Below are 10,448 nucleotides of genomic sequence, written 5' to 3'. Positions count from 1 at the left end.
GAAAATGACACACAAGAAGGACAGAACCATGAATTCACTACCATTACTTTTATCATCTCTTCCATCATCAATATTACTGCCAAGTAAGCTCACTTTTCCAAAACAGTTCTAATTCCAATTCCATCGCATCCTGTTCAGGACCACAAAATACAATGGAAGAGTCTCCAATCTCTTTTACAAAACAGCAAAACTCTTGCTCACCATCTGGGTAAGCGCAAATGCACTGTCATCAGCATCATTCACGAAGCTGAGACACTGAAGTTTATTTAGCATTCTATGAAAACAATCAGAGTTTGAACATTTTCTAAGGAGAACTGGTGAATCTCCATGTCATCATACAGAAAACAAATGCAATGAAGCTATACACTGGTTCCCCAAACTGCCCCAGGCCCTCACTTCTGAGAAGGCTGACCGCTCCCTCTTCAATCTCAGAGCGAAGGCTCACCTGGATGCTGCTCTGGCTCAGTCCGCCTCATCCTACTCCCCTGCAGCCTCTGCAGACCGCAGTGGGAAGGCCCTCAAAGCCCTTTGTTTGACCCTGAGCAGAAATGCCATGATTTCCCTCTTGCTGGTCTCCGCATAAGCCCGGGGACCCCACAGGAACTCATAGCGAGCAGGGTGGCTGTAAGGCACCTGCCGGTACTCCAGGTACCCCTCCTGCACCCACACGTGGGTCAGAAGCGTCCTGGGCTCCCCAAAGATGCAGTGCACACTCCCAGCACACACACCCAATCTGCTGAGCGCTCCCCAGACCTTCTGCTCAGGGCCACGGTCTCCATTCCGCCTGATCAGGTTGAGGACCAGCACCAGGAGGCCGGCCTTGGGGAGGCTCTGCCCACTGCTCAGCATTGCGTTGCAGCTGAGGCCCAGGATGGAGACCATGATGTAGATGTGCTCCCTGGGGTCCACCTCCTTCACTTCCACGCCAAAGACCAGCTGCAGGCACTGCGAGGCTTGGCTGAAGACCACCGGGAAGTACTCCTGGTTATCCCTGAGGACCTTATTCAGCATTTCCGCCTGGGAGGTCGGCTCCTTGGCTCGATACTTGAGGAGCAGGAACTTCATTAGGCTAGCTATCATCTCATTCAGCGCTTCCTGGGGCAAGGACTCCCCAGTGCCTAAGGAGGACACTGTGGGGGAGGAGGCCGAGGCAGATGCAGCCACCCCTGCCTCAGCCCCCAAGAGCTGCGCATTCACCGGGCCCTGGGCCTCGCCAGGGTCCTGAAAACCTTCCTCGGGCTTGCTCAGCTCACTCATCTCGACCACGAGCGTGATGCCTGGGATCAAACCACAGACAGGAGTCAGCCAGGGTGACAGATGGGGACCACGGGCCAGGCTGGGGGAGAGAGGGGCTGTGAATGGCCTCAGCTGAGCACCACACCCTGGGCGGACTGACACAGGCAACTTACAGGTCTCCGCTTGAGGGGTGCTCTCAGACCTCACAGGGGCAAGCCTCCGGGGCAGCCAGTCCCCTGGCTACCGGAAGGAGGAAGTGAGGTGGCTCCGCAGGGTACAGTCAGCACAGTCCAAGACTTCCGAGGCTGACAAGGTGGGGGATTAGGCCCTTGGGTGGTCCCTTCTGTTCTGGGGTGGGGAGCCCCCGGTGCACACTCAGGGTACCCTCCTCACCTTGACTCCGGGTACTGCCTGCACCTTCTCTGCCCTCTGACCTCAGGGCACGAGCCTCAGTCCTCTGCCTTCCCCTCCTGGTTCCTGCAGCTCCTGTGAGCAAAAGGGAGGGGGCAGCTCGGGGGTATCCTGTGGCACAGCCCTCAGCCTTCTGTGACAGTACGCGGGGTGGACTCTGTGAGGTCCCCCCAGTTGTGTGGTGGGAGGTCCCCTCAGGGCTCCCTTGTAGTGCTCACCTTGCCCCTGGCACCACCTGGTCCCTCCCCTCTGGGGGCCTGCATGGAAATTCGGAACAAGATCCCAGCCTCAACAGAAAGCGCTGAGGGGCTCCACATGCTGCCGAACCTGCCCAGGGCTTCCTGTGGGTCCTAGGCTGGGGACATGCTCGGTCCTCAGCTCCTCCTCACGTCCTGCCTGGCCTCCCAGCACTGACCACAGGGGCGGGGGTCTGCTTAGTCCTCCCTCGGGTTTGCGGAGTTCAGCCTCTGCCGACCTGAAGCCTCTGCCCTCCGCCCAAACAAACCTCACCTCCCGGGGTCCCTAAGCCAGAAGTCAAGAAACTGCTCACCCCACTCCAGGGCCTCCAAGAGTCCCCACAAGGGCTAGGATCCCTGCCTCCCTGTTGGGGTCTTTCCGCTTCAGTCCATCCTCGCATGCAGCCTGGCCCTCAGGCAGGACCGGAGATAGTCCCGTCCGCCATTTTGAGACCCCCGCCGCTTTCACAAGATCCCCAGTCTCTCTCAGACCAGCATGTAAGAAAGGCAGACACACAGAATGTGCTCCCAGGGCCGACTACAGGGGCGCGGACCTGTGGGGTTCCGTCGCTCCTCATGCAGGGTCCCCTCAGTCCTCCTTCAGGCACCTCACCTGCCTCCGGCCGGGACCTGGGATTCTCGCCTCTCCCCAGCTGAAGCCCCGCCCCTTATACCACCCCCAGGCTCTCCAAGACCCGGATGTCAGGAAGTCAGACCATGCCTGCTGCGCTCCTCCGACCCCCACAGTTGCCCTGGACTGACGGCAGAGATGAGCTTCTCTGAGGTACCCTCTGATTGGGGTTCAGGGTCCTCTAGTTCCTCCTCAGGGTCCTCAACCTGACACCCCACCGGACCTGGGAATCCGACCACCTAAGGCCCCGCCCCATATGCAAGGTCCCCAGTCTGAGATCCCGACCGTCCGACGTCAGGAAGTCAGCCCCCCTACCAGGTCTCCAGTCTGAGATCCGGATATGAGGAAGTGAAACCGCGCACGCTGGGCTCATCCTACCCCAGGGCCACCAAGGACCAACAGCAGCTACAGGCTTCCCTGAGGTCTCCTCTGATTGGGGTCCAGAGTCCGCTCAGTCCTCCCTCAGGGTCCTCAACTTGAAACTCTGGAGGAGCTGGGCTTCTTCCCTCTGCTCCCCCGAGGCCACGCCCCCTTTCCCAGGTCCCCAGTTTCTCTGAGACCTGGATGTCAGGAAATGCAGCATGTGCTCATCCACCCTCTGTGTTCCCTGAGCCTTGATGTGAGGGTCCCGCCTCGGGTCAACACTAGGGGCATCCCTGGATCTGCCAGGGCTCAAGATGAGGTCCCTGAGGGATGATAAAAGGTAACCCCACTGATCCGTGCCCCTGCTGCCAGCCCTGGGCCACCCTGGTGGTGGGATGAGCACTTGGCAGCCGGTTCGGACTTCGGCATCTGCATCTCAGAGACATTAGGCAACTGTTAGAAGGGGCAGGGCCTCAGACGGGAAGAGGGGGAGATCTTAGTTCTTTTGTGGGTGAAGGTGAAGACACTAAGGGAAGACTGAAGAGGACGCTGGACCCCAGAGCAGAGTGGGGTCTGGGAGGACATAGGGCAGATGAACCATGCTGCATTTCCTGACATCCGGGTGTCAGAGAGACTGGGGACCTGACATAACGGATGGGGCACGAGTGGGGAGAGGAGAGAATCGAAAGCCCTTACACAGAGACAAGTTGAGGTCCCTGAGGGATGACTGAAGGGACCCCAAGTGAAGACTCTAGGGACCCCAAGGTAAGACTGATGGAACCCCACAGATCTCAGCCCCTGTTATCGGCCCTGGGAGCCCTTGGGGCGAGAAGAGCACACGAGGTCTGTCCTCTCTTCCTGAGTTCCGGGTCTGTGAGTGTGGGGACCAGGTGCGAGGAGCAGGGACCTCTTCCCACCTTTCCTAGTGGGGAGACGACAGAGCCTAGGTCCTACCGGAAGTCAAGGTGAACACCCTGAGTGAGGACTGAGGGTAGTCAGATCTCAGACCAGAGGGAACCTTGGTAGTCCCCAGGCAGGACAACTTCATGCCGCAGTGCCTGACATCCCTGTCAGAGAGACGGGCGAAAGCAGCAGAGCCTCCCGATTGCAGACAGGACACTTGCAGATCTTGCCTGGAGTACAGGCTCCATGCGAGGAGGGACCGAGACAGTTAAGACCCCAACAGGGAGGGACTTGGCCCTTGCAGGAGGGTCTTGGAGGGCCCAGAGCAGGGTGGTGAGCAGGGTGAGCAGCTTCTTGACATCTGGCCTAGGGACCTCGTGAGGTGAGGTTTTTCGGGTGGAGTGCGGATGTCTTCGGGTTAGCAGAGGCTGGACACACCAGTCCCGATGGAGGACTAAGCAGACCCCTGCCTCTGTGGTCAGTGCTGGGAGGCCGGGCAGGACGTGAGGAGGAGTTGAGGACCGAGCATCTCCCCAGCCTAGGACCCGTGGGATTCCCTGGGCAGGTGCGGCCTCTTGTGGGGCCCCTCAGCACTTTTTGTTCAGGCTAGGGTCTTGTTCTGAGTTTCCTTGCAGGTCCCCAGAGGGTAGGGATCAGGTTGTACCAGGGGAAAGGTGAGCACTGCAAGGGAGCCCTGAGGGGACCTCCCGCCACACAAAACTGAGGGGACCTCACAGAGTCCACCCCTCGTACTGTCACAGAAGGCTGAGGGCTGTGCCACAGGATACCCCCGAGCTGCGTCCTCCCTTTCTCTCACAGGAGCTGCAGGAACCAGGAGGCGAAAGCAGAGGTCTGAGGCCCATGTCCTGAGGTCAGAGAGCAGAGGTGGTCCAGGCAGTACCCGGAGTCAAGGTGAGGAGGGTGCCCTGAGTGTACACCAGGGGCTCCCCATCCCAGAACAGAGGGGACCCCACATGGGCCTAGTCCCACCACCTTGTCAGCCTCGGAAGTCTTGGACTGTGCTGACTGCACCCTGGGGAGACACCTCACTTCCTTCTTCAGGTAGCCAGGGGACTGGATGCCCCGGAGGCTTGCGCCTGTGAAGTCTGAGAACACCTTTCAAGAGGAGATGCGTAAGTGGCCTGTGGCCGCCCAGGGTGTGGTTTTCAGCTGAGGCTGTTCACATCCCCTCTCTCCACCATCCAGGCCTGTGGTCCCCATATGTCCCCATCTGCCCCCCGCCCCCCTCCGCCGCCTCCCTCCTGCCTCAGGCTGTGGTTTGATCCCAGGCATCGCGCTCATGGTCGACATGAGTGAGCTGAGCAAGCTCGAGGAAGAACTTAGGACCCAGGCCCAGGGCCCATTGGAGGCGCAGCTCTCGGGGCCTGAGGCAGGGGAGACTGCAATTGCCCCCCACCCCAGTCTCTGGCCTTGCCCCCGGTAGCTCTGAATGAGATGCTGGCTAACCTGATTAAGTTCCTGCTGCTCATGCATCCGGCCAAGGAGCTGACCTCCCAGGTGGAAATGCTAAAGAAGGTCCTCAGGGATGACCAGGAGCACTTTCCGGTGGTCTTCGGCCAAGCCTCATAGTGCCTGCAGCTGGTCTGTGGTGTGGAGGTGAAGGAGGTGGAACCCAGGGAGCACATCTACATCATGGTCCCCACCGTGGGCCTCACCTATGATACGATGCGGAACAGTGGGCAGGGCCTGCCCAAGGCCGGCCTCCCGGTACTGGTCCTCAGCCTAATCATGTGGAATGGAGACCGTGCCCCCGAGGAGGAGGTCAGGGGAGCACTCAGCAGGATGGGGGGGCTGTCGAGAGTGAGCACTGCAACTTTGGGGAGCCCAGGGAGCTGCTTACCCACATGTGGGTACAGGAGGGGTACCTGGCATACCGGCAAGTGCCTGAAAGCCACCCTGCCCGCTCTGAGCTCCTGTGGGGTCCCCAGGCCTATGCGGAGACCAGCAAGTGGGACGTCGTGGCATTTCTGCTCAGGGTCAAACAAAGGGCTTTGAGGGCCTTCCCACCCCTGTCTACGTAGCCTGCAAGGGAGGAGGATGAGGCGGGCTGAGCCAGAGCAGCATCCAGGTGATCCTTCCCTCTGTGATTGAAGAGGGAGAGGTCAGCCTTCTCAGACGTGCTGGCCCAGGCCAGTTGGGGAAACTGGTGTATAGCATCTTTGGATTCCTGTTCTCTATGATGACATGGAGATTCATCTGCTTTCCTTAGAGAACTTTCAAAATTTGATTTTTTCTTTTTTTTTTTTTTTGTTCCATGATTGTTTTCATAGAAGGCTAAATAAACTTCAGTGTCTTAACTTAGTGAATGATGTTGATCACAGTGTGTTTGAACTTACCCAGTTCGAGAACAAGAGCTTCGCTGTTTTGTAAAAGAGATTGGAGACTCTTCCATTGTGTTTTGTGGTCCCGAACAGGATGCAATGGAATTGGAATTAGAACTGTTTTGGAAAAGTGAGCTTACTTGGCAGTAATATTGATGGGGGAAGAATTAGATGATAAAAGTAATTGTAGTGAATTCATGGTTCTGTCCTTCTTGTGTGTCATTTTCAAAAACTAAATAATCTCTGTTTATTTGGATTTGCCTGGGTCATTTTAGGAAGTAGCAGAATGAATTGAGCCCCCTGCTCACTGGCTCGTGTATTCCGAAGACCTTTTAGGAGCCTCTGCTCTGTGAAATGCTGTGTTAGCAGTGGGGACACTAGGAGAAGCAGGACACCCCCACACCTAGAGCGACGGTCTAGGAGCTGCAGTCACATGAGGAAGGTGGAAAGACATCCCGTAGTCGCAATGAACAGTGCAACACAGGGCGGGGTGGTGGGGTTACAGGAGGAGTGTTGGAGTGTCAGTGCCTGAGCCAGGGTGGTTTGGGGCTTGGGAAAGCTGGGTTCTTTCTGTGGGAGGTGACTGTGTTGAGGCTGGGTGGTGGCAGCCCTCAGACTTGCAGACAGTGTGTCTTGGGGGTGACGGGAAATTCTGAAGTGGATCGTTGCTGTGAGGTGTCCTTTTGCATCTTGGATAAAGCCCAGAGAGATCTCTTTCTTGGGCAGGAAGGGAGGGGCCCTGGCTCTCGTCACATTGCTCTTGATCACAGGGGCAAATGAGGTGTTTTCACACCCCATGCTGCTGCTACTGCTGCTAAGTCGCTTCAGTCGTGTCGGACTCTGTGCGACCCCATAGACAGCAGCCCACCAGGCTCCCCCGTCCCTGGGATTCTCCAGGCAAGAACACTGGAGTGGGTTGCCATTTCCTTCTCCAGTGCGTGAAAGTGAAAAGTGAAAGTGAAGTCGCTCAGTCATGTCCGACTCCTAGAGACCCCACGGACTGCAGCCTACCAGGCTCCTCCGTCCATGGGATTTTCCAGGCAAGAGTACTGGAGTGGGGTGCCATTGCCTTCTCTGACTGAACACCTGACATCTCTCCAATCCCACACTGCCTACCGGATGCTCAACAAAGAGCAGCAGGTAGAACTCATAATGACAAAATCTCCTGTTTTGGGGAAGACAGTCTGAGCAGGTCACATGGGTCTTGAAATTCTCAACCATTTCCAAGTGTCCACTGACTATGTGGCAGGTGCCATGTATGTAGCCAGAATCACATCTTCTGTTCCTGTTGTTCTCTGGCACTCAGCAAGCAGGGAGAGCTGCCCCTTCAGCCCCCTGCACCCGCCCGCACACCAGACTGCAGTGACCTCACCACCTCCTGAGGCCCGGAACTCGCTCCTGTCATTTGATGCCAGGCACAGCCTTAACCTGTTGAGTCTCTGCTGCCTCCACACTTCTGAACCTGCCTGAAGCCAGGGACTCTGGTGGATGTTGCATCTTTTTTTTTTTTTTTTTTTTAATATAACAGCAAAAGAGACACAGATGTATGGATGTTGCATCTCTTCTGGCTAGTACTTATTTCTTTTGTCATTTGGATCTCAGACTCTGAGTCTCAGATAAATAAAAAAAGCAGTCAAAATCGCTGCTCTGTGCGTTTTCCTCTTAGAGGTTATGTTATTCAACCGGGGTGTATGTGTGTGTTTGAGGGGTGCGGAGCAGTGTCTTTCCCAGCTGGGAATCAAAGTTCCCAGGATCCAGTCACCCAGCAGGATTTCTCCACTTAGCAGCTTCTCTTCACTCATTTCATCCCTCTGATATCTAGAGCATGGGCACAAGTGGCCAAAATAAAGTCCAGATGACCAAATAAATGGTCATTTCAATATACTTGGTAATCTGCTTTCCCAGGACAGAGAGTAGAGGACCAGCCCAGGGAATACTGGGCCATACTTCAAAGCAACATTTGCTCTTCTCCAGGATTCTGAGCAGATGGTGGGGCAGTGGTAGAAAACACCTCCTTTGCCCCTGTGGTCAACAGCAATGCAACAACAGTCAGGACCCCTTCCTTCCTGCCCGAGAAAGAGATCTCTCTGTGTTTTATCCAAGATGCAAAAGGATACCTCACAGCAATGATCTGTTTCAGACTTTCCCGTCACCCCCAAGACACACTGTCTGCACGTCTGAAGGATGCCACCACGCAGCCTCATCACAATCACCTCCCACAGAAGGAACCCAGCTTCCCAAAGCCCCAGAACGCCCTGGCTCAGACACTGACGTTGCAGCGTTCCTCTAGGAGCCCGAGCGCCCCGCCCTGGGTTGCCTGGTTTAGTGTGACTAGGGGACTTATCTCCACCTTCTTCGTGTGACTACGGCTCCTAGATCATCGCTCAAGGTGTGGGGGGTGTCCGGCTTCTCCTAGTGTCCCCACTGCTAACCCAGCCTTTCATGGAGCAGCGGCTCCATAAAGGTCTTTGGAATACACGAGCCAGTGAGCAGGGGGCTCAATTCATGATCCGCTGACTCCTTAAATAACCCAGGCAAATCCAAATGAACAAGACATTATTTAGTTTTTGAAAATGACACACAAGAAGGACAGAACCATGAATTCACTACCATTACTTTTATCATCTCTTCCATCATCAATATTACTGCCAAGTAAGCTCACTTTTCCAAAACAGTTCTAATTCCAATTCCATCGCATCCTGTTCAGGACCACAAAATACAATGGAAGAGTCTCCAATCTCTTTTACAAAACAGCAAAACTCTTGCTCACCATCTGGGTAAGCGCAAATGCACTGTCATCAGCATCATTCACGAAGCTGAGACACTGAAGTTTATTTAGCATTCTATGAAAACAATCAGAGTTTGAACATTTTCTAAGGAGAACTGGTGAATCTCCATGTCATCATACAGAAAACAAATGCAATGAAGCTATACACTGGTTCCCCAAACTGCCCCAGGCCCTCACTTCTGAGAAGGCTGACCGCTCCCTCTTCAATCTCAGAGCGAAGGCTCACCTGGATGCTGCTCTGGCTCAGTCCGCCTCATCCTACTCCCCTGCAGCCTCTGCAGACCGCAGTGGGAAGGCCCTCAAAGCCCTTTGTTTGACCCTGAGCAGAAATGCCATGATTTCCCTCTTGCTGGTCTCCGCATAAGCCCGGGGACCCCACAGGAACTCATAGCGAGCAGGGTGGCTGTAAGGCACCTGCCGGTACTCCAGGTACCCCTCCTGCACCCACACGTGGGTCAGAAGCGTCCTGGGCTCCCCAAAGATGCAGTGCACACTCCCAGCATACACACCCAATCTGCTGAGCGCTCCCCAGACCTTCTGCTCAGGGGCACGGTCTCCATTCCGCATGATCAGGTTGAGGACCAGCACCAGGAGGCCGGCCTTGGGGAGGCTCTGCCCACTGCTCAGCATTGCGTTGCAGCTGAGGCCCAGGATGGAGACCATGATGTAGATGTGCTCCCTGGGGTCCACCTCCTTCACTTCCACGCCAAAGACCAGCTGCAGGCACTGCGAGGCTTGGCTGAAGACCACCGGGAAGTACTCCTGGTTATCCCTGAGGACCTTATTCAGCATTTCCGCCTGGGAGGTCGGCTCCTTGGCTCGATACTTGAGGAGCAGGAACTTCATTAGGCTAGCTATCATCTCATTCAGCGCTTCCTGGGGCAAGGACTCCCCAGTGCCTAAGGAGGACACTGTGGGGGAGGAGGCCGAGGCAGATGCAGCCACCCCTGCCTCAGCCCCCAAGAGCTGCGCATTCACCGGGCCCTGGGCCTCGCCAGGGTCCTGAAAATCTTCCTCGGGCTTGCTCAGCTCACTCATCTCGACCACGAGCGTGATGCCTGGGATCAAACCACAGACAGGAGTCAGCCAGGGTGACAGATGGGGACCACGGGCCAGGCTGGGGGAGAGAGGGGCTGTGAATGGCCTCAGCTGAGCACCACACCCTGGGCGGACTGACACAGGCAACTTACAGGTCTCCGCTTGAGGGGTGCTCTCAGACCTCACAGGGGCAAGCCTCCGGGGCAGCCAGTCCCCTGGCTACCGGAAGGAGGAAGTGAGGTGGCTCCGCAGGGTACAGTCAGCACAGTCCAAGACTTCCGAGGCTGACAAGGTGGGGGATTAGGCCCTTGGGTGGTCCCTTCTGTTCTGGGGTGGGGAGCCCCCGGTGCACACTCAGGGTACCCTCCTCACCTTGACTCCGGGTACTGCCTGCACCTTCTCTGCCCTCTGACCTCAGGGCACGAGCCTCAGTCCTCTGCCTTCCCCTCCTGGTTCCTGCAGCTCCTGTGAGAAAAAGGGAGGGGGCAGCTCGGGGGTAT

General features: G+C 56.4%; 1 pseudogene; it reads right to left on the bottom strand.

Moving 5' to 3' along the window:
* Window positions 1-5,364: 5,364 nt before the first annotated feature.
* Window positions 5,365-9,948, bottom strand: LOC138071721 (melanoma-associated antigen 10-like; annotated as a pseudogene).
* Between the last annotated feature and the right edge of the window lie 500 nt (window positions 9,949-10,448).

Source organism: Capricornis sumatraensis, chromosome X, assembly GCF_032405125.1.
Source record: "Capricornis sumatraensis isolate serow.1 chromosome X, serow.2, whole genome shotgun sequence".
Classification (NCBI taxonomy): Eukaryota; Metazoa; Chordata; class Mammalia; order Artiodactyla; family Bovidae; genus Capricornis; species Capricornis sumatraensis.
This window is presented reverse-complemented; position numbering and strand designations above follow the sequence as displayed.